This window comes from Heterocephalus glaber, unplaced genomic scaffold (assembly GCF_053883595.1).
Source record: "Heterocephalus glaber isolate CG9 unplaced genomic scaffold, H.glaber_assembly_v1.0 deba00001690, whole genome shotgun sequence".
Lineage (NCBI taxonomy): Eukaryota > Metazoa > Chordata > Mammalia > Rodentia > Bathyergidae > Heterocephalus > Heterocephalus glaber.
This window is the reverse complement of record NW_028258415.1, coordinates 2698160-2721969: the sequence shown is the minus strand read 5'-3', so window position 1 is coordinate 2721969 and position 23810 is coordinate 2698160. Positions and strand designations below refer to the sequence as shown.

The 23810-nt window shown below is 35.2% G+C and overlaps 1 long non-coding RNA gene across 4 annotated transcripts in view; it reads right to left on the bottom strand.

Moving 5' to 3' along the window:
- Positions 1–8609: 8609 nt before the first annotated feature.
- The window catches only part of LOC106008179 (uncharacterized), a 36055-nt gene continuing 20854 nt past the window's right edge, over positions 8610–23810 (bottom strand). For 2 of the 4 annotated variants that reach the window (XR_015446544.1, XR_015446543.1), the window contains 3 exons: positions 16570–23756; positions 15890–15914; positions 8610–14125 (listed from right to left, as the gene is read on the bottom strand). This is a non-coding gene — a long non-coding RNA (uncharacterized LOC106008179). The remainder of the gene's footprint in view (positions 14126–15889; positions 15915–16569; positions 23757–23810) is intronic. The other 2 variants (XR_001182661.3, XR_015446542.1) reach the window with 2 other exon arrangements.

The following is a 23810-nucleotide window of genomic DNA, read 5'->3' as shown; positions in this document are numbered from 1 at the left end:
AAGGAGGAAGCTTAGAAACCTCCTCCCCTTAGAAAGTCCCTTTAGAAATAACAATTAATCAACTATTATTTTACAAATGTTCTAACAGCAGGACATTCCGCTTCTGTACCTTTCACTTGCTTTACTAATTCTATCCCATAGGGAGGCCTCAAAACTGTTGGCCTCAAAGGTGTATAAAACATGTTTGTCTCCCCCCAGTTGGAGCTTGAGTCCAATGCTCGGCTTGGGTCCCAGCTGGTAATAAACTCCTGTGTGGATTTAATATTGGTCTCTGGTTGGTTCCCTCTTGCTGGGTCTAACATTCTTGGAGGCCCCAGTGAGATAGCCAGCTGCTCTGGACCTTATTATCTTGGAGCCATTGTTTCTCAGACATCGGTGGTGTTTGACCCCTCTGGACACTGGTCTGTGGAAGGAGAGGTCACTCTGATGGTATTCCAGGGCTCCAGGTAGGCCAGTCCCAGTCCCAGGCCCTATTGCTGATCAACCGACCTGCAGGAGTTTATCGGGAAAGCCTCTAGAGGTAAGAATCAAATGATTCTTAGTGCACTGTGAGTAGATAGGAGGAAGCTGGACATGGCACAGGTTCCCCTATCTAGAGTCTCTTCACAAAGGCAAGCAGACTCACTAGGTCAGAGTCCTCAGAAGAGTGACTCCCTGGGTGGGGTCCAAATCCATTCAGCCCCAGAGGTTTTACTCAGCCAAAATTTGTCTTTGTCTGTTTATTGTTTTCTGTCTGCTCGCTTTGTGTGCCTTTTGCATTTTCACAGGCTAAAAGTATGGGTTTCTCACAGTCCACAGAAGGAACTCCACTTGATTGTGTTTTGAATAACTTCAGACAAATTTCTACCACAGAAAGGGAAGATAAATATGGCATGAAATTTTCTAAAAAAAATGTTGCAAAGCCTGTGTCAATTAGAGTGGCCAAGCTTCAGTGACACTTGGCTCCCAGTGGGAACCTTTTCTCTAACCATCGCTCACGAGATTTGAAATATGGTCATGGGAGTAGGGGGTCCATGGCATCCAGATCAATTTCCCTATATTGATATTTAGATAATGATGTTAGAGGATCCCCCTGAATATTTTATACAACACACAGGTCCTGATTGACCTTTGACAACCCTGAACTGGAGGAAAAGGGGAAATCAGAACTGAAGGGGGGAGGCTCCCCCTTTGATGGTTGTATCAACAAACAAAGGTGTCCTCCTGTCTGACCCTGAGGACGACTTTTCTGACCTCCCCTTTATCACGTGGGAGGTATAGGCACCCAGGGAAGGGGGCCTGAATCTCTGACCTCAGGCCCTCCGGTTCTGGACTCCTCCTTGGACCAGATCCGCTCACTTCACCATACTTGATCGGGACAGGACTATGGGCCATCGGCCCTGTCTTCCTCCTCCCTTTTCCCTTTAAAACAGACAAAGCCTGGGGGAGGACTGATTTATGTCCCTTTTACAACTAGTGATCTTTACAATTAAAAACATCAAAATCCCCCCATTCTCTGAGAAACATCAGGCATCAATCTCTCTTCTTGAGTCTGTTTTTCATGCCCATCAGCCAACCTGGGATGATTGCCAACAGCTTTTACAGATCCTGTTCACCACTGAGGAGTGGGACCACATTCATCAACAGGCAGTCAAAGAGGCCCTGGGGCCAAACCCTGGCATCACTCCCAGAAACCCAGGGTATTCAGCCAGGACTAAAGCTGTGGTTCCTGTTGTGGCACCCTGAATGGGACCCTAATGATGATGATGGTAGGAGGAGGCTGGGGACCTACCACCAGCACTGATTAGGGGACTCCAGGCAGCTGCCAGAAAGCCCACTAATTTAAATAAGGTAAGTGAGATTCACCAGGGAAAAATAGAGTCTCTGGCTGCATCTTTAGAGAGACTCTTGGAAGCCTATAGAGTTTTCACTCCTATTGACCCAGAGGCTCCCAAAAATGTAGCAGCTTTAAATTTGGCCTTTGTTTCCCAGTTGGCCCCAGACATTAGAAAGAAATTACAGAAATTGGAGGGATTTGAGGGAAAAAATAGGACTGAACTCCTGAGCATAGCCCAAAAAGTTAATGATAACCATGATGTCCCCAAGGAAGTCCTAGCCAAAAAACTTGGGAAAATCACTATTGGTGCACTCCAGGCAAAAGAGACAGTCCCTCTGGACAGAAAAGGAGAAAGCCACCTTTTTGGCTTTAAAGAAAGCCTTAGTGTCAACACAAGCCCTGGCCCTACCTGATGTCACCAAGCCCTTTCGGTTGTTTGTGGCTGAACAAGGGGGCATAGTCACAGGAGTGCTAGCCCAGGCATTAGGGCCTTGGAACAGACCTGTGGCCTAGCTGTCTAAAAGATTTAATCCTGTGGCAAGTGGATGGCCTACTTGTTTGAGTGCAGTTGAAGCCACCACCCTCCTGGTCAAGGAGGCAGATAAGCTCAGACTAGGACAGGATCTGGTCATCACTGCACCCTGTGCAGTGGAGATGTTGCTGAGAGGAACCCCAGAATGATGGCTCTCCAATGCCCACCTGACTCAGTACCAGGCCGTGTTGCTGGATGCTCCACACATCAAATGTGCCTGAGAAATGGCCCTCAATCTGGCCACCTTACTCCCAGATTCCAACTAGTATGTATGCCCCTCCATGACTTTTTGGACACTGACAACTTCCACCACCAACCACCCAGACTTGACTGACGTTCCCTTGCAACACCCAGATGAGACCTTCTTCACTGATTGAAACAGCTTCATGGAAGATGGAGTCAGGTATGTGGGGGCGGCAGTAGTCAGTCCAGGAGGACAGGTACACTGGGCACAGACATTAAGCCAGGGGGCTTTGATGCAGAGGGCTGAACTAATAGTCTTAACTCAATCCCTAATAGTCTTAACTCAAGCCCTAAGGATAGGTTGAGACAAGACCATAAACATCTACACTGACAGCTGGTATATATTTGCCACTGCCCATGTACATGGCAACTTTTACAGGAAGAGAGGGCTATTGACATCAAAAGGGAAAACTGTCAAAAAAAAATTTTTGGCCTTATTGAAGACAATTTGGGAACCCAGGGCATTGGCCATTATTCATTGCAAAAGCCACCAAAAAGGAGACAGCTTTGAGGCCTGTGGTAACTGAGAGTCCAATGATGTGGCCTGATGAATGGCCAGAGAACCAGTGGAGCCAGGAGAAATTCTGCCAATCCAACCCTTTGGGTACCTGCCAGAAAGGCCCACATATACCCCAGAAGAGAAAAAAAACCACCCAAAAGTGAGAGGGTATAAAACTGGATTCAAGCTGGTGAAAAGGGACAAATGAACAAATTTGTCTCCCCCGAGCCCTGGGGTGACAACTTGTTCATCAGTTACATCACTTAACTCACCTGGGAAAATCAAAGTTAAAAAAACTAATGAGCTCTAAGTTTTCAATCCCAGGACTGACCTCTATGGTCCAGGACATCAGTTCCAGGTGTCAGGTGTGTACACAGGTAAACTCCAAGATGAGACCAAGGAACAAAGGTAATCGACTATGGGGAAGAGAGCCAGAGGAACACTGGGAACTTGATTTCACTGAAATAAAATCCAGCAATAGGTTCAAATATTTACTGGTATTGGTTGACACATACTCAGATTGGGTAAAAGCTTTCCCCACTGGTGAAAAAATCAGCCAACATAGTAACTAAGGTTTTGCTCCAGGAGATAGTTCCCCAATTGGGCATCCCTGGTTACCTGGAGTCCAACAAGAGGCCTGCCTTCATGGCACAGATATCCAAATTGTTGGCAAAGGCACTATATATCGATTGAAAGTTACACTGTGCCTATCACCCACAAAGTTCAGGGCAAGTGAAAAAGACAAATAAAACCCTAACAGAAACCCTGACTAAATATGCTTCCTCTAGCCTTGTTAAGAGGTACATGTACCCCATATGTTGACAAGTTTACCCCTTTTGAAATCTTGTATGGGAGGCTGCTGCCACTCCTCCCTAAATTAAACCTTAAACAGATAACAGAGAATTCTTTTGTGTCTTTACTTCAGTCTCTTCAAGACTTACAGATTCTTCAGAGTAAGATCCAGGCTACAATACAATGGGCTTAAGAAAAACCCTTTGCGATGTTCCAGCCCCATGGTTCCAAGCCAGGAGATCTGGTCCTGATATGTTTGGTTTGCTTGCACCAAGGGCTTGACTAAATACATTCCCAAATCAGGCTTGGTGACCCAATCTGCCACTTTATTTTGTGTCACCGTGTATGTTGTTCCACAAGTCTTGTATTAAAATGGAAAAGGGGGCTGTGAACATCTGGGATTAACCACTGAACACTATAGGAGTAAATGGGATGACCCCATTTTAGTGCCCATTCTGGTGGGATCAGGAATAGCCAGGTCAGGGGCTATTGGAACTTCCTCCCTGATCCTTCAGGACACAAATTTTAAAGCCCTTAACCACCAAGTAGCCAGAGATTTGGGTCACCTGGAAGACTCAATCTCCAGATTAGAGAACCAGGTTTATTCCCTAGCTGAGATGGTCCTGCAAAATCAAAGGGGACTTGACCTCCTATTTATGAAACAAAGAGGGTTATGTGTAGCCCTAAAAAAAAAAACCTGTTGCATCTATGCTAATGGTTAACTACCCTATTTTCTGCCGTAACAGGCCCCCTAGTTATTTTACTTCTGCTTTTGTTCATGGGACCTTACATTATAAATGCTCTGACTAAATATGTTAGACAAAGGATTGATGCAGTTAAATTGATGGTGTTGAGACAAAATTATGAGATTTTAAAAGACGTTTTAAAAAAAATCCAAAGAGTAAATACAAGAATCAAAGATTTGATTAATTTATAAGAATCAGTGGGGAGTGAAGGACCCTAGTTAGCAGGACAGACTCCATATTGATGCTTGATCCACCTGCCTGTCCTTCAGATGAACTCAGAAGGAGGAAGCTTAGAAACCTCCTCCCCTTCCCTAGAAAGTCCCTTTAGAAATAACAATTAACCAACTATTGTTTTACAAATGCTCTAACAGCAGGACATTCCACTTCTGTACATTTCCCTTGCTTTACTAGTTCTATCCCATAGAGGGGCCTCAAAACCGTTGGCCTCAAAGGTGTATAAAACATGTTTGTCTTTCCCCAGCCAGGGCTTGAGTCCGATGCTCAGCTTGGGTCCTGGCTGGTAATAAACTCCTGTGTGGATTTAATATTGGTCTCTTGTTGGTTCTCTCTCTCTGAGTCTAACAGGACAGCCTTGGGAAGACAGATTGTCCTGATGTCTGTGGCAGGCCCAGATAGAGAAGTTAAAGATAACTTCAGAAGGCTGTTTTTTGATCCCACAATGTTCATTCTGTTGTGGTCCCTTCAGACTGTCAAATGTTTGCTTGGTATAAGACTAGATAAGAGTAGCTAATTCTTTCAGAAGCTTTAAGTAGCCAAGATGATTTAGATAAGAGACACTAAGATTAAAGGAGCATAGATGGTTCTTCAGATGCTTTATGTACTTACAGATATAACTGGTGGTTAGTTGACTAGCACTGTAAACTGTTAATGATTGATGTATCCTACAGAAAAATGTATAAAAGAAAAATATTACCAATAAACCTGGCCTTAACTCCGAGTTCTGGTCCCCTGTGCCCTTCTTTTAATAGGTTTCATTGGATACTGTCTTCAGGTTCCAGTCTCCCATTGAGGAGACACCAACATATATTCATTTGATTGTAATTACTATCATAAAATACATGAGGCCAACTACTATTAAGAAAAGAGATTTATTTAATTCACTCTTCTGGGGACTCCAGGGAACAGTGCTGGCATCAGCACAGTTCTGGTGAATGAACTGCATGGCAGATCACAATAGGAAGTGTGTAGTGGGAGCAGTCAGAGTAGGAAGCAATTATATTGTCAGGTTAAAAAAAGATTCACAAGTCAGGCTTAAGGTTTTATATCAATTTTTTCTCTCCAGAACTCAGAAGTCCCATGAATGTTATCTTACTCCCTTCTGAGGGAAATGACCCAGATGATTCAAGAATTTCCCACTGGACTCCACTTCTTAAAGATTCCCCCCATCTATATCCTTTCAATACACTGGGGACCAAACATCTGAGACATGAGCTTTTTCAGGATGATCCAACCACAGCAAGGCTCAATAAATTTTTACCAAATTAGCTGGAGAAATTCAATGTGGGAAAAGGTAGTCAATTCTCAAATAATCCTGGGTCAATTAGTACCCATATGGAAATACAAAAATAATTATGATAGTTTAGATCTTTCCTTATACTACACACAAATTTTTAAAAAGAATCACAAACTAAAATGAAAGAAGAATAACTTGAAAAGGCATAGAAGAAATCAGAGGAAGAAAACTTTAGAACAGTTTCGAGTTAAGTAGTTCTTAGATATCATTAAAGAAAATTTGTTAAATGACTGTTCATTAAAACTAAGAAAAATAGTCTCAATATACACAGTCTGGAAAGTGAAAATAACATATCTGGAAAGGACTTAAATTTTGAGCATATAATGCTCAGCAACTCAAATCAACAACAGCAAACTAAAAATTGGAAAAGATTTTTGAATTGATATATACCATATAAATATATAGTATATATATATAATAGTATGTATAGAGTATATATGGTATACATAGTATGGTATATATACTATATTATGTATAGTGTTATAGTATATAGTACATATATGGTATATATACAGTGTATATATACAGGATATATAGTATATATGGTATGTATAGTAATTTTAATTTAGTGGATATATATATATATTACTAAACATACAAAAAGGAGATTAGCATTTTTGGTCATTTAAGAAATACAAATATACACATATTAAAACCTCAGTGTTATACCACTTTTTTAGTACTACAATGGGTGTATTTAAATAGGTACATAGTAACCATTGTTGGCCAGAATATGAATATAAATTGCTTATGTCCTTGTAAAATGGTATAGTTTCTTTGGAAAAAACTTTGACAATTGCTTAAAAAGTTAGACATAAGTTTAACATATGACTGAGCTTTTACACTCCTAAGGAATCTACCATTAAACATGAAAACACATATCTACACAAAAACTTGTAAATTAAACTGAATGGGAGCAAGTCATTACCTTAAACCCTTAACTAATTATGAATAGATACCTAAAACATCACACATACACATATATAAATGAAATAACATTCAGCAATATAAAACAACCAAACTGCAGTGCTGATATAACCACAAAACGGATGAATCCCCAAAACAGCATTCTGAGTAGAAGACAAAAACTATGGATTGTATAGTATGGTTCCATCTCTATAACATGTCTTGAAGTTGCTACCTATCCCAGGTTAGGCTCAAACTTATCATGCTCCAACTTCAGCCTCTCAGAGTGCTGAGACTGTGGATGTGGGCCACTACACACATTCTTCTAATGGTCCTGTGTGCTTGTGCTCTAATCTAGTCCATTTCTTTCCCTTGCTATAATTTGAAGTGCACTGACTAAACCTCTATACCCAAGCACCCTCAACTGCTGGACACTGAAGAGGTTTTGTCACATAAACACTTGCAAGCAGTGAAAAGAAGCTAAGGTTTTCTCCCTCTCTCTGCTGTAGGCAGTGGTTCAGGCAGTAAGCATGTCTCCTTTGGAATTGCACTGTGTAATAATTCACTGATGCCATCTTTCTTAAAAGACAACTGAATTTATTTCATGGCCATAATTGATTCTATACATTATCTCCATTATCTGGGATGGAAAATTTATTCTTCAAATTTTATGGAAGTTGTCATTTATGGCAGTTATAAAACCAGTAGAACACTATATGTATATATATGTATATATGATTATATATTACATTAGATTTACATATTACATATATATTATATAATATTACATTATTATATATTATATATATTAGATTATATATATTATATTAGATATATATTAGATTACTTGTTGAGTAAATCAAGGTAAAAGCATTCAAAACAGTATTTTTAGTAACTGTAAATATATGAAACATAAAATTATGTACAAATGAAAAAGAGATGATTAAATTGTGCTGTATTGTTAGAATGGAATACAATGCAGGAGTATAAGTAAATGAACTTCAGCTGTAGGACAACACAAACAGAAAACTTGGAATTATAATATGAGTAAAAATCCTTCAGAAGAAAGTTTTTATTATAAACTCAAATTAAGATAAATAATTTGAGAATATTAAAACTAATTAAAAGCAAGAATTTTTTTTAAAAAGTTAGTACTATAATTGCTTGGAACAAAGAAAGAAAATATAGTAGCTATTAGGTGTGTAAGGTAAATTGTAATTTGTGTAAAATAATAATGAAATAGTAAATTTATTTCTATTATGAGGATTCATATTTAAATATTAAATTTATGAAGTACTAAAATATATCTGAAATAATTTCAACAAAGAACAGATAGAATTAGTAATATTGACATCAACATTATTTAAAGATGATGATAATAATATAAAAATCAACAATATTGAGCCTTTATAATATTTCAGATCTAATATTTTGAAGATGTTTCATTAAATTTCTCAAAACTGAGTAATTTAACTATTATCTTTGTCCCTAAGTTACTGATGAATTGACTGCAGTTTTAAATCTTAGAACACTTGCTCCAGTTTATAAAATGAAGTTTTTTTGTATTTTAAAATTCTTTTATTGGTACATTTTAGGAATACAATACATTTACATTTCTCATTGGGAACTTGTAACTTTACATGATGTATCTTGGTTCTTATTTTTTCCCCATTCCTAGCCCTCCCTTCACCCCTCCACCCTTCCCTATTTACAAAGGCTTTGTTTCCATTTTTTCCATTTCTCATAATTTTGTATTTCCCTTCTTTCATTTCTTTACCACTCCCACTTCCTCTAACCCTTTGGACATTTTCTTCCTATTTTGGATTATCAATTGTTCATTTTAATCTTTGGTACATTTTAGGTATACAATATAATGACATTCATCATTGGAAATTTGCACCTTTACATAATCTCTCTTGGTTCTTATTTTTCCCCCTTCCCCTGCCCTCCCTTCAACCCCTCCATCCCTCCCTACTAACAAAGACTTTGTTGCCATTTTTTCATATTAATTCCATCCCCTTCTTTCTTTTCCCCTTCCTCTCCCACTTCCCTTCCCCTTTGCCCCTTTTCTTCCTATTTCAAAATATCTATTATACCTTTTACTTCTTATTTACATTTCAGTTTCTCACACTAGAGAAACTATTCAGTATTTATACATGTATGTCCTGTTTATTTCACTTAAGAGGATTGCCTCAATGTGCAACCATTTAGCTATAAATGTCTCTAATTTCTCATTTTTGATGGATGAGTAGTACTACATTTTATGAAAAAAAAACACATTTTCTTGATCCAGTTTCCAGTTGATGGGCATTTGGGCTGTTTCTAAGTTTTAGCTATTACAAACTGTGGTGCTATGAACGTGGGTGAACATATATCACTGTAGTATGATTCTTTTAATTCTTTGGGGAAGAAATCCAGCAGGAGAATAGCGAGGTCAAATGGGATTTCCAGTCCTCATTCTTTGAGGTATCTCCATACTGATTTCCATAGTGGTTGCACCAGTCTACACTCCCACCAGCAGTGGAGGAGGGTTCCTCTTTCCCACAAAGACCTGCCAGCACTTGTTATTGGTTGATTTCATGATAGCAGCCATTCTTTCTGGAGTGAGGTAGAATCTCAGCATTGTTTTCATTTGCATAACTCAAATGACCAGTGATGTTGAACATTTTTTCATATATTTATTTGCTATTTCTACTTCTTCATCTTAGAAATGTCTGTTTATTTCAGATGCCATTTTCAGATTGGGTCTTTAAATTTGGGAGTTCTGATGTTTTTAAGTTCTTTATAGATTCTAGATATGAGGAAGAGTAGGCAAAGATATTTTCCCACATTGTGGGTTGTCTCTTCACACTGGTGGTGGTTTCGCTTGCTGTGCACAAGCTTTTTAATAAGAGATCCCTCTTGTTGATTGTTTGTGCTAGTTCATGGGAAACTGAGGTTTTGTTCATAAAATCTTTCCCTACACCAATGTTTTCAAGAGTTCTACCTAACCTCTGTTCCAGTTGATTCAGCATTTCTATTCTAATATTTACATCTTTAATACATTTTCATGTTAATTTAGTGCATGGTGAGAGATATAGGTTTAGTTTTAATCTTTGGCAAGTTGAAGCCCAATTTGTCCAGCACCATTTATTAAAGAGGCTATCTTCCCCCCAGTGAGGGTGTTTTTCTCCTTTATTGAAGATAAGATGGCTGGCTGTGTCTGGAGTTGTTTCTCCATCTTCTAATATGTTCCACTGGTCCTTAGGTCTGTTTCTTTGCCAGTACCATGCATTTTTTATCACAGTAGCTTGGCAGTATAGTTTCAAGTTGTGGATTGTGGTACCCCCTACCATGACTCTGTTACCTACAATTGCTTTTGCTATTCTGGGTCTCTTCTTCTTTCAAATGAATATTGGTATTGTTTTCTCAAGGTCTGTGAAATATGCTGCTGGGATCTCAAGTGAAATTGCATTGAATCTATATAGCAGTATTGGAAGTATGACCATTTTCACTATATTGATCCTTTCTACCCAGGAGCAGGGGATGTCTGTCCATTTTCTGATATACCCTTCAATCTCTCTTTTCAGAGTGCTATTGTTTTCAGAGAAGAGGTCTTTGATTTCTTTAATTAGGTTGATTCCTAGGTATTTCAGTTTTTTGGATGCTATTGTGAAAGGAATTATTTGCCCTATTTCTCTCTCAGTGAGTCTGTTGTTTGTGTAGAGGAAAGCTATTGATTTTTGTGTGCTGACTTTGTAACTAGCTACTTGACTGAATTTGGTTATTAAGTCTAGAAGACTTTTGGTGGAGTTCTTGGGATCTTCTATATAGAGTATCATCTACTCTGCAAATACTGACGATTTGACTTCTTCATTCCCCATCGCTATCTTTTATTTCTTTCTATTGTCTAATTGCTGTGGGTAATGTTTCCAAAACTATATTGAACAAGGGTGGTGATAGTGGACATCCTTGTCTTGTTCCTGATTTTAATGTGAAGGATTTCAGTTTTTGATCATTTAGTATGATACTGGCTGTTGGTTTTTCATAGATGGCTTCTATCAGTTTGAGGTAGAGACCATCTATTCCAATTTTTTGTAGGGTTTTTATCATAAATGAATGTTAGATTTTGTCAAATGCTTTTTCTGCATCCATGGAGATAATCATACAGTTTTTGTCCTAGGCTGTATTGATATAGGGTATTATATGGTTTGATTTGCATATGTTGAACCATCCCTGCATCACTGGAATGAATCCCACATGATCAGGATGTATGATCTTCTTGATGATCTTCTGCATTCTATTTACCAGTATCTTAGGATTTTTGCATCTATGTTTATTAGGGAGATTCACCTATAGTTCTTGTTTTCAGTTGGGTCTTTCTCTGCTTTGGGGATCAAGGTGTTACTTGCTTCCAGGAATGAATTTGGGAGTATTGCTTCCCTTTCAATTTCATTGAAGAGTTTAAACAGTAGTGGCAGTAGTTCCTCTCTAAATGTCTTCTAGAATTCAGCAGTAAAGCCATCAGGACCTGGGCTTTTCTTAGTTGTTAAGTTTTTAATTACATTTTCAATTTCATTGGTTGATATTGAGTTGTTTAGAATTTTTAGGTCTCTTCATTCAACTTTGCTAATTCATACGTATCTAGGAATCTGTCCATTTATTCTGTGCTGTCCATCTTATTGGGGTAGAGGTTCTGGAAGTAGGTATTGATGACTCTCTGGGTTTCTACTGTGTCTGTGGTAATTTCATCCTTTTTTTTCCTAATTGCATGGATTTGGGTCTTTTCTTTCCTTTTGCCAATAAGTTTGGCTAAGGGTTTGTCAATTTTGTTGATTCTTTCGAAGAACCAACTCTTCTCTTCATTGATTTTTTGTATTGTTTTCTTAGTCTCCATTGAATTGATTTCTCCTCTGATATTTATAATTTCCTCCCTTGTATGAAGTTTGGGGTTGTCCTGGTCTTCTTTTTCTAGAAGCTTGAGGTGCAGCATCAGGTTGTTAAATTGGGCTCACTCTTTTTCCTAATATGTGCATTTACTGCTGTTAATTTCCCTTGTAAGACTGCTTTCATTGTGTCCCATAGATTCTGATATGTTGTATTGTCATTGTCATTTAATTGAAGGAACTGTCTGATTTCTTCTTTAATTTCCTCTATGACCCATTGGTTATTCAGAAGTGTGTTGTTCAATTTCCACGTTTATGAAATTTTTTGAGTTTCTTTTGCTATGGATCTCCAATTTCATTGCAGTATGGTCTGATAATATACAGGAGATAACTTCAATTCCTTTGCACTTACTTAAACATGTTCTATGTCTGAGTATGTGGGCTACTTTGGAGAATGACCCATGTGCAGCTGAGAAGAATGTGTATTCTGACTTTGAGGGGTGGAACACTCTGTAAACATCTGTTAAGTTCATTTGTTCAAGAGTTCGATTGAGTTCTAGTATTTCTTTACTTATTTTTTGTCTAGTTGATCTATCTATTTGTGACAGAGGGGAGTTGAGGTCCCCCACTACAATTGTATTTGTGCATATATGACTTTTTATGTCTGTTAGTATTTGTTTTATATAGTTGGGTGCCCTAGTATTTGGTGCATAGATATTTATGATTGTCATCTCTTCCTCTTGAATTGTTCCCTTTACAAGGATGTAGTGTCCTTCTCCATCTCTCTTAATCAGTGTTGGTTTGAAACCTACTTGATTTGCAAAGAAGATAGCTACTCATGCTTTTTTTCCATTGCATGGAGTACTGTTTTCCACCCTTTAACTTTCAGTCTATGAGTTTCCTTTTGAATTAAGTGTGTTTCTTGTATGCAGCATATTGTCGGATTTTGCTTCTTGACCCATTCTGCCAGTCTATTTCTTTTGATTGGTGAATTGAGACCATTAACATTGATGGTTATAATTGATATGCATTGGCTTATCATTGTCATGACTTTTTCTTTTTATTTGATCCTCCCTCTTTGCTTTTGATATCTTGTCATGCCTGGTGGATTCATTCTTCTGGGCTTCCTGGGTATGTGATCCTCATTGTCTGTTCCTAGGATATTGTCTAAATTTTTTTGGAGTGCTGGTTTGGTATTCCTGAAGTTCCTAAGGTGCTCTTTGCCATGAAAGTATCTTATTTCTCCATCAATTTTGAAAGATAGTTTTGCAGGGTACATCAATCTGGGTTGGAGGCTGTTTTCCTTTAGGGTTTAAAATACATCACTCCAAGCTCTTCTTGCCTTGATGGTTTGTGTTGAGAAGTCTGCTGTAATTCTGATGGTCTTTCCTTTGTATGTGATTTGTTTCTTTTCTCTAACTGCTTGTAGAACCTTGTTCTTCTATTGGGTTTCTGGAATCTTAACAATTATATGCCTATGTGTAGATATTTTTTGATCAAGGCTATTTGGAGTCCTATATGCCTCACTTAACTGTATGTCAAGTTATTTTCTCCTACTTGGGAGGTTTTCTGCTATTACTTCTGTGCACTTTTTATGTCATCTCCACTCTCTCCTGTTTCTTCTTTGACTCCAGTCAGTGTTATGTTATTCTTCTTTGCATCATCTACCAGCTGCAGATTGATTTCTCATGGTCCCTTACAAATTTGAAGCAATTTTTCTTTTCCTGATCACTAATTGCAATCTTATCTTCTATATCTGAAATTCTGTCCTCACATTGGCTCATTCTGCTATTTAGACTTTCAATGGAGTTTTTGATCTCCTGGAAATCTCTGTTATGGATTCCATTTGTTTCCTATGTTGGGATTCCATCATGTTCCTTAGCCACTCTCTAGATTTATTGATCATGTTTTGCACTATGAGCACAATCTCTGGTGTTATCTGACAAATTATTTCTGATTTCATTTTTTCCAGATCCACTTTTATTACCAGTTTAGGGAGTCTAGGTGGTTGAGTATCAGAGTGTTCCATCTCATTTCCCTTTGAGGTTGCTGTAGGTGATCTGGAAGTTTGGTTTTGAGACTTGTTTGCATGTGTTCTCATTTTGAAGTGGTAGCAGTGGGGAGAGGTGTGCAGCTCATCTCCTCTGGGCTGGGAGCAGTGGATCAGTGGCCTGGAAGCACCTTCCTCTGGGCTGGGAGTAAAATTAAGTATTATTAAGTATTATTATGGTTAATTTTCATTGTCATCTTGACTGTATCGAGTGATGCCTAGAAAATTTGCAAATTATAATCACAGGTGTGTGTATAAGTTTGTTTCCAGGGAAGATTGGCATACATGTAACCAATCTGAGTGTGCAAGACCCACACCCAGCAGCTAGGGTCTGAGATAAGTAACAATAAACAATCAAAAAATTTTTTTGAGAAAAACATTTTATGATTAAGAATTTACTGTATATCTTTACTGAAAGAGGAAGTAACATTTTCAATCCTGTTTGAGCAATTTTTGTACAGATATGAGAAATTATTTTTTAGCTCTTGCATGATGTTTATCATCTACCTTGTAAATACATGTAGTAACAGTGAAGATAGATATTTCCTTGCATGAGATCTCCTCTACTGTAATTGGACTTTTAAAATTTTATCATTCATCCTAAGGCAAGTAATGAATTTGTTAATATATCAAACATCTGATCAATATGTACTTCCTAAACACTGTCATTTATTATTTAATAAACCACATGAGTAATCAAAAATACATGAAATATAAAGATATATCAAAGTGAACTACACTTATGTTGAGGGAAGTAGAAACTCAGTATTATCTTCAGAAGGAAATTATCTATATTATATATCTATACTCTCAAGTTTGTGTTGTTTTCTTTCATAAATTAAAAGAAGAAGGAATACAAACTTGAGAATGTTATGGTTATATATAATGAAACTTAACTCCCATGCATTTTGTAACTCAATTGTCCCTCACAAATTATATGAAGAAGGCTTGTATGTGGATGATGTTGTGGAATTGGCTAGAGAGAAAGGTAAGAAAATATTCAATAGGATGATAAAAACATTCAGTATCTTAATAGAGGTCTAAGTGCTATTTTTTAAAAACTCATACATATACCATAAATACATGCATTTCCCCTGATGTCAACTTTACCAAGAAAAAAATTCTACAAAGAAAAACTCAATGTACAAAATATTAACTAAAATATGAAATGTATCTGGGTTGTGTGAACAACAAAATAAAATATTTTATGTGTTGGTTTTATATTTTGTTTACATATAACTCTTAAAGTTAAAGAATAAAATAAAGCTGACTAAAATATCGAAACAATATGAACCACCCTAAAATGATTTAGCTAACTTGAGGATGAGTGCTTATAAAATGCATTACTATTAAAATGTTAATAATTTAATTTTAAAATTACTTAAGGCAAAGGGAGAGTTTTGATTTTTAATTTTATATTTTTTCATACTGGTTTATTAGAGGCCTTTATATTATTTCATATTTTAGTAATAGATTAATAATCAAACATTGCTTTTTATTCATATCCTATGTACTTATTTTTAATGCCTCAGCAGAAAGGGAGTACATAGCCTAATTACATCATACAGGACTGAGCTCCAAATGTGACCCATAGTGAATCTGCAGGCAATGCAAAATTAGCACTTCTAAGCAATTGCAAAATCAATTGATTTTGAGAGAAAACCACAGAGGAAAATAATTAGGATTTTTATGATTTTCTTGTGTGTTTTTGTAGGTACTTTTAATTTACTGATATGCTTTATTTCTGTATGTTTACATAGTGCTGAATTTATAGTAATCTAGAATTTAACTGTCATAATTTTGATAAATAAACAAGAACTTCCCATTTTTCTAGTTTGTATACCTATTGACATAGTTCATTATTAGCTTCTAACTAATTTTGATTTTGCATGGCTGTGAAACTTACTTGAATAAGTTCATTATTTTGCTGCCTGTAGGAAGAAAATTTAATTTAATTAGAGGTCATTGCACTTCCAGATTGAGTTAATTAAAGATCTAATCAAGCCTCTGGGGGACAAGAAGATTATCAGTTGGGAAAATTCATCACAAGGCAAAACTTTAAAATCTACAATAAGATTAATTGTTTTTTAAATCTAAAACTTTGTATTTTTAGGTTCCCTCCGGCTCCATAACCACTTCATGGATTCATGAAGAATCCATGTCAAAAAAGCATACATTTGATTAATGTGTTCAATTCCTACTAAGTACATCTTTATCCAGTCTTCTAAGAATAAGCCAAATTTGAACCTTGAATGGACGATAATTATTCCAGAAACAGTTACATTAGTCTCTGAAGACTATAAAATTTCTCAAAAGTAAGACTATAACATGTACATATCTCTTGTGATCTTACAATAAAGCATGTAATAAAACATCCTATTAATTGTGATAAAATAAGTCATTTGCAACAAATTTAATATTAACCAGTTTGTTCCACATATGTCTGTGTAAAGTATCTAATTTGAATTTCATGTCCTTTTACCTCTTTTTTAAAAACTTCTGCCCTAAAATCAGTATCTAATGAATAATTTTTCTCTATTACAGCTCAAAAACATTTAAAGAACTTAGAGAAAGTAAGATACTTACATGGTTCTAGAAGCAATAAAATAGCAAAGATGTTCCAGGATGATAGAAAATTTTAAAAAGTATGTCAGTGTAGAGTGGCAGTGTATGTACTGGGCGTAAATATAGGCTTTCAGGTCATCTGCACACTGATAAGATGAAGGATTTGATAAAATCACTTATTGATACCAGCATCAAGATTCCCCCTGGCAAAATGAGTGTGCTATATTAGATCCTAATATTTATTAGAATTTTATAAAATCAGTGATAATAAGGCAGTCACAACTGTTCAGGTCTTTAGAGATAGTAAATGTTAAAATGATTTTTAAAAATTGTGGAAAACAATTTTTGCACATAGATAAACATGAAAAATTCCCAAAAGAAAGTATAGTCACATCCCCAGGCAAATTAAAATTATTTTGCAGTGATAGAAGGCATCATCAAATATTTTAATTATGTAGTATTAAATATTAAGGATGTCAAATATAAACTTCTACAACATAGTGATATTTTTAAAGAGGATTGTGTAAAATGAAAATGGAAGTCAAAGTGGATTAAGTGTTTGCTTTAAACCATGGAGAGTCCAATAACAGTGTTTTCTGGAAATTAATATAAACTCTGTGAGATGAATGTATTTGCCAAAATTGGTGGCTTTTCCTGAGTATTCGGGACAGAGGCTGAATGCTTGAAATCTAAAACTATTTACAAAACATGCACTTACCACATAAATGCACACTTATCTTACATTAAATATTTATAATCTATTTCTGTACCTTACTCAATTTTTTCTAAAACTATTTTATCAATGCCTATTTAAACATCACAGGCTGACTGTAACTTTTCTGTACTACTCTAGATACAGTTGCTCTACATAGTAAATTAATTATTTTCTTACTGTAGAAGTAGTACTACAAGTAACTTCAAATGGTTCTACTCATGAATACAAAGTCTATGATACTTTAAATTAAGAAACTTTCTGGCTATAAGTTATGCTACAGTAAATAGTATGTGGCCAAACAATATCACACTACTTAGATCAGAAATACAGAATCAAAAGTGATGGTATACATTTGGTTCAGATAGCTCAAATATTTAAGTCAGTGTGCCTATCGTGAAATTTTAATTCAAGCTAACAAATATATTTGACAAAATACTAATAAAGTTTAGCAAGACACAATATATAATGTGAAGTCTCTAACCTTTACAGTATCCAGAATGAGTTTCACTATCCTGAATTAGGTTTGCAGTTTTATGAATGCATTATTCATTTTCCTAATTATTTTTATTGTAAAACATCAAAGAACCAGAATGTTCATTCTTTTAGCACAGGAAGTTAATTATTAATAAATACTCCAGTAGTCTAAAATAAGAAGCAAAGAACTAAATAAGATTCCCTAAACAATGGAGAGAATGTAAATAGAACAATTTAAATCATGATACATAAAATATGTAGGATTGAATTCAATATAACAAACATAGATATTTCTTTTAGTAAAATTCAATGGTATAAAAAATCTCATATGCCATTTTAACAAACTCCTGTTTTTTTTGCTTTTCTCTAGGCAAAGACATTTCAAGGTTAAATTAAATATGGAAATATGTGAAAATAAATGCTGTTCTTTAATTCAATATGTCTTATCATGGTAATTTTGGATTCCAAAAACTGTATATGTTAATAAATTTAACTTTTTAACACTTGGTCAAGTGAATAGTTTTACAAACAATAATATAAATTCTACAGCTTTTATCAATTATGTACAAGTGCAGTCTATCATAGACAGTGTTTCACATGACATAGGAAATCATTTCATTTTGCTAATAAAGTTATTTTCTCCTGTTAATTTTTCTGTTTATTTTTTTCTAGTCTTATGACATTAGGTAAGCTCTACAGGGAATGTTAAATATGATTCGGATGAGCAGATATCCTTGTCTTTTGTCTGACCTTAATGAGAGGTAATAAATCAGTCTTTTGCTATTTCTAGATTTGACCTTAGTACTCTCTATCAGGTTGAATATGTCTTTTACTATTCTTAATTTGGTGAGAATTTTTGTAAAGAATCTTTTTGAATTAAGTAAAAAAATTGACGTTAATTGAATAACAATACAATTTACTCCTAAATATTTTTAATTTGACGTTGTTGTATACAAAATTGTTTTCAATTTCATTTTTGAATTATTATAAAATTTTAATAATAAAAACTATGCTTTTATAATTTGCAAATTTCACTATTTAGACCCATCAGCAAATGATATATAGGCAAAGTAATAAATTTAAAGGAAAGCAACATTTTTCTATAAGACCTGAATTAAATTTTACACTAACTTATTCACACTTCTAGGGAAAGCTTTGTACATGTATTCAAAGTGAAACAAATGTGTATTCTAAATTATTTGAATGGGTATTTATGAATAAATATATATAAGTGTTCAAAAACAGTTACAGAATGATCATGTAAACAGAAATTTTACTGAAGAGTTCAAAGGGAAAGTGAATTCTGATTTTATTTGTGGTATGTTCTTGATATACAATTAAAATATTATATTGATGTTTCACAGAAATATATTTCTATTAAAAGTATGCATGCATTTTGTAGAGTGACATTATATTTTCTAGATTTACAAATGTTACTTAGAATATTCTATACAATATGTTAGAAGAGCATAATATTTTTATCAGAAGGCTCAAATAATTTATGTTTTACCTTTCCTTTTTTAAATACTGTAATGCATTTAAATATATATGAGTATCAAATTGAAATATAAACCACTAAGCAATGAATTAATAGACACTTAAAACAACCAAGGTGCATCTTATTGTCAGTAGATTCTATTTTAGAGAAAAATACATTATTTACTGAATATATGTTTTAGCCTGAGAAAACAGTATCTGTATGTGACGAGTGGATTACTAGAAGCTCATTAGGCTTTAACTTTTTCTCTGCTTAATTGTGATTGATGCTATATCTCTAGACACACATAAAACAGGAAAGAAGGAACTGCTACTGCTGAATATCACTGCTAACTGGACAGCCAGTTTTTCTAAAAGTTTTATCATGAGCTAAAAACAAGGAAAGATCAATATCAAGCTGTCCAAGTAAATGAGAAAATGCAATAACATCATTCTTCAATTTATACTATACGTTGATGCTGCCAAAGTCAAAAGACATGAGATTTTTAACCTTAAAGAAAGGAAGGAAATTTTCTGCAATGAAATTGATGCTGCTAAATAAGCAAACCATGTTCTACACAGTAAGTCAAGGACATATAAATTGAATACAAGGAAATGGCTTGAAATGTGTTTGACCCATATACCATGGATTACTTAAAAAATATCCCTTTTTATTTTAACACACCACATTATTTCAAAGATACAAAAAATTCTTCAAGCAAAAAAGATAACAGTTTACTGTTAAAAGTCTTGAGCAACCTCTTTTAAAAATAATCATCTATAAGCCATTTGAATTTTTATCCTTTATTGTTAATAATTAAAATATATCAATTAAGGGATATATTTTAGTCAAAATTTTCAAGACAATCCTGAAATTATCCTGCATTTGTTTTTGATATCCAATTGTTAGTGTTTAGATCTGGAATATCACCCTGAATCTCATGAGTTGGTGATTTGATGATACTTTGGGGAGGTGCTGGAAACTTTAGAAGATGAAGCTTAGTTGGGGGAAGTGGATGTCTAAGCCTGTGCTCTTTTTTGGAGGGTGGAGTTTGTGACTGGGCTTTTTCTCTGTAACAAACTCTCTTTCTTTCTCTCCTTCCCATTCACTGTGATACAGAGCTCAGTCCCACCACTATCTCACCATAAGCCCAGAAAAACTGGTGCCAAGATTTCAAATAGAAACCTCTGAATCTGTGAGACAAAAGAAATATTTCTTTTGCCTAGGCATTTTGTCACAGTGATAGCATATCCATTATAACAATTTCTTACTTCACTTGAAAGAGTTTTCTTTCTTAAGAAAGGTCTTAGTTTTATAAATGCTCAAATATTATTTAATTAATTTATTTATATTTTTGAGACAGGATTTTGTTATGTAGTTCAGGGTGGCTTTCAATTCATTTTGTCCCAGGCTGTCCATGAACTCAGAGCAATCCTTCTACCTTAGCCCACCAAGTGCTGGGATTACAAGCATGTGCCACCCCACCCAGCCTTAAATATCAATTTAGTTTTGTGTACTATCAGTGGAAATTAGCATGCACTCAAAATGATTGTTTTCTCAGTACTTTCCAAACTGATCATTAGAACTAGTATGACTGTCCAATTCAACAGGTAGACCAGGAAGCCAAACAATCCCAATTTGTAATGCTGATGATGGAGTTCATGTGAACTTTTCATTATTCTAGATAATTTTACTATGTTTACCCATTTTTCACTCCCTTAGTTTTTCTATATTATATGTGAGACTTTTTCTCACAGCAATTTTTAAAGTCATTGTAAGACCAAATCCCTGTACTTACCCAAAGCTGATGATGTTGCTTTCCATTCATTAAAGAAAATTCAGGAAATAAGAAAAGAATTTCTGTGAACTACCAATCTCCTTTGATTACTACCTGAAGTAGTACCTATGGACTCTGTCTCTTTATTTCTTTTTTCCCTCCATTTTTTCTTTTTCTCATATTTATTCCTTTTCCTTCTTTTTCTGTCCATTACCCCCCCTCCCCACTTCCCTTTCCCTTTTGAACCTTTTCCTCCCATTTAAAACTCTATTATATATTTAGATCCTCATTTACACTTTCAGTTTCTCATACCTGAAGAAACTATTTGGTAATTACACATGTGTGTTCTATTTATTTCACTTAAGAGTATGGCCTCAATGTGCATTCATTTAGCTATAAATGACAATAGTTTCTCATTCTTTTTATTGTTTGGAACTGGGGATTGAATTCAGGTCCTTGTGCTTGTGCAGCAGGTGGTGAAACCACTGAGCTAAATCCCTGGCCCTTAGTTTCTCATTCTTTATTGCTGAGTGGTGCTCCATTTTATTTAAAAAAAAGACATTTTCTTTATCCAGTCTCCAGTTGATGGGCAATTGGGCTGTTTCCAAATTTTAGCTATTACAAACTGTGTCACTATAAACATGTGTGCACATATATTGCTGTAGTATGATGCTTTTAATTCTTTGGTGAAGACACCAGCAGGGGAATAGTTGGGTCACATGTGACCTCTAATTCTAATTTTGTGAGGTATCTCTGTACTAATTTCCAGAGTGGTTGCACCAGTCTACCTTCCAACTGACAGTGGAGAAAGGTTCCTTTTTCCCAACAACCCCACCAGCATTTGTTATTGGTTGTTATTATTTGTTATTTGTTATTATTTGTTATTATTTGTTATTATTCTTTCTGGGATGAGGTGAAATCTCAGTGTTGTTTTCACTTGTGTATCTGGAATGAACAGTGATGTTTAACAGTTTTTCTTATGTTTATTTGCTGTTTCTATCTCTTTGAGAGAAACTTTCATTTCAGATGTCCATTTTTGGATAGGGTCTTTAAATTTGGGAGGTTTGCTTTTTAAAATTCTTTAAATATTTTAGGTAGTAGAACTTTATCTGAGGAACAGCTGGTAAACTTTTTTTCCTGCATTGAGATGATCATATGGTTTTTGTCCTTGGCTCTTTTAGTACAATGTATTACATTTATTGATTTGTGTATGTTGAACCATCCCTGCATCCTTAGGATGAATCTCACTTGGTCAGGGTGTATGATCCTCTTGATGATCTTCAGCATTCTGTTTGCCAGTATCTTACTGAGGATTTTTGCTTCTATGTTCATTAGGGAGATTCACCTATAGATCTCTTTTTTTTTGTTGGATCTTTCTCTGCTTTTGGGATCAGTGAATACTCATATTAGGAAAACAGAGATAGCTCAAATAAACAACCTAATGCTGAACTTTAAACTTCTAGAAAAAGAAGAGCAGAATGAAACTAAACCTCATACAATAGAGGAAATTATAAAGATAGGAGCAGAAATCAATGCAATGGAGATTAAAAGAATGATACGCAAAAATCAATGAAGCCAAGAGTTGGTTCTTTGAAAGAGTGAACAAAATTGACAAACCCTTAGCCAACCTTATAAAAAACTGGAAAGAAAAGCCCTAAATCCATCCAATTAGGAACAAAAACATTGAAATTACAACAGACCCAGCAGAAATACAGGGGGTCTTCAATACCTACTTTGAGAACCTACACACCAATAAGATGGAAAACACAGAGGAAATGGACAGATTTCTAGATACATATGAATTACCAAAGTTGAAAGAATAAGATCTAAAAATTTTAAACAACCCAGTTATCAATAAACAAAATTGAAAATGTAGTTAAAAATTACCAATGAAGAAAAGCCTGGGTCCTGATGAGTTCACTGCTGAATACTACAAGACCTTTAGAGAAGAACTAGTGCCACTACTGTTTAAATACTTCAATGAAATTGAAAAGGAAGCAATACTCTATTTCTTGTAGTATATCAACTTTGCATGTTCTTATATCAAAGAAGTTTTTCTTCTTGTGCATTAGATTTACCTCTTCTTTGTAAATATAAATCCATTACTCTTCAATACTCTTTATTTTTCAATTTTTGTTAATAGTATCTGAGAAAAGATTGGTGCCAGGTAACCTGGAGAAATGATTGAATCATGGGAGTGTTATAAACTCATCAGTGGACTAACTTCCAATGTTCAGAGTTGAATGTGCTATTTAGAGGAGGTGACCCTAGCACCTTGTCTTTGAAAGGAATATCTCCCACTGAAGCTCTTTCTTTGTGTGTGGCCTGATGGTCTAGAAGTGAGCAGCTTTACTCTAGCACACCTTTCCACCATACTGCTGCTTTGAAGTCATGTGATCAGGGACTGAAGGCTCTGAAACCATAAACCCATTTTCTCCATTAATTTGTGGGTGTCACACATTTTGTAGCAGCAATGGAATAGCTGACTGATACAAGGGCTATAGATCTAGGCTTCAATTTATAACCTTAATAAAACTGAGCTATACTTGATATTTTCTGAAGCTAGAGATTCTAGAGGGTTTGATTTTGTACATTGTCATCTCTTCTCTGTTTTCTACAATTTCCATAAAACATCTTCTTAAATAGAGTTTATACCACACTTCAGTGAACAGCAATCTAATGTTCTTTGTTTTACAGGACCATGCTTGTTGTTGTGATAAGGTACAGGAATATTTTGAAGTCACTGTTGCATGAATTCCAGATAACTGCAATGAAGCAAATATTACAGTTAATTAATTCACATGAGATTTTATTTCCCA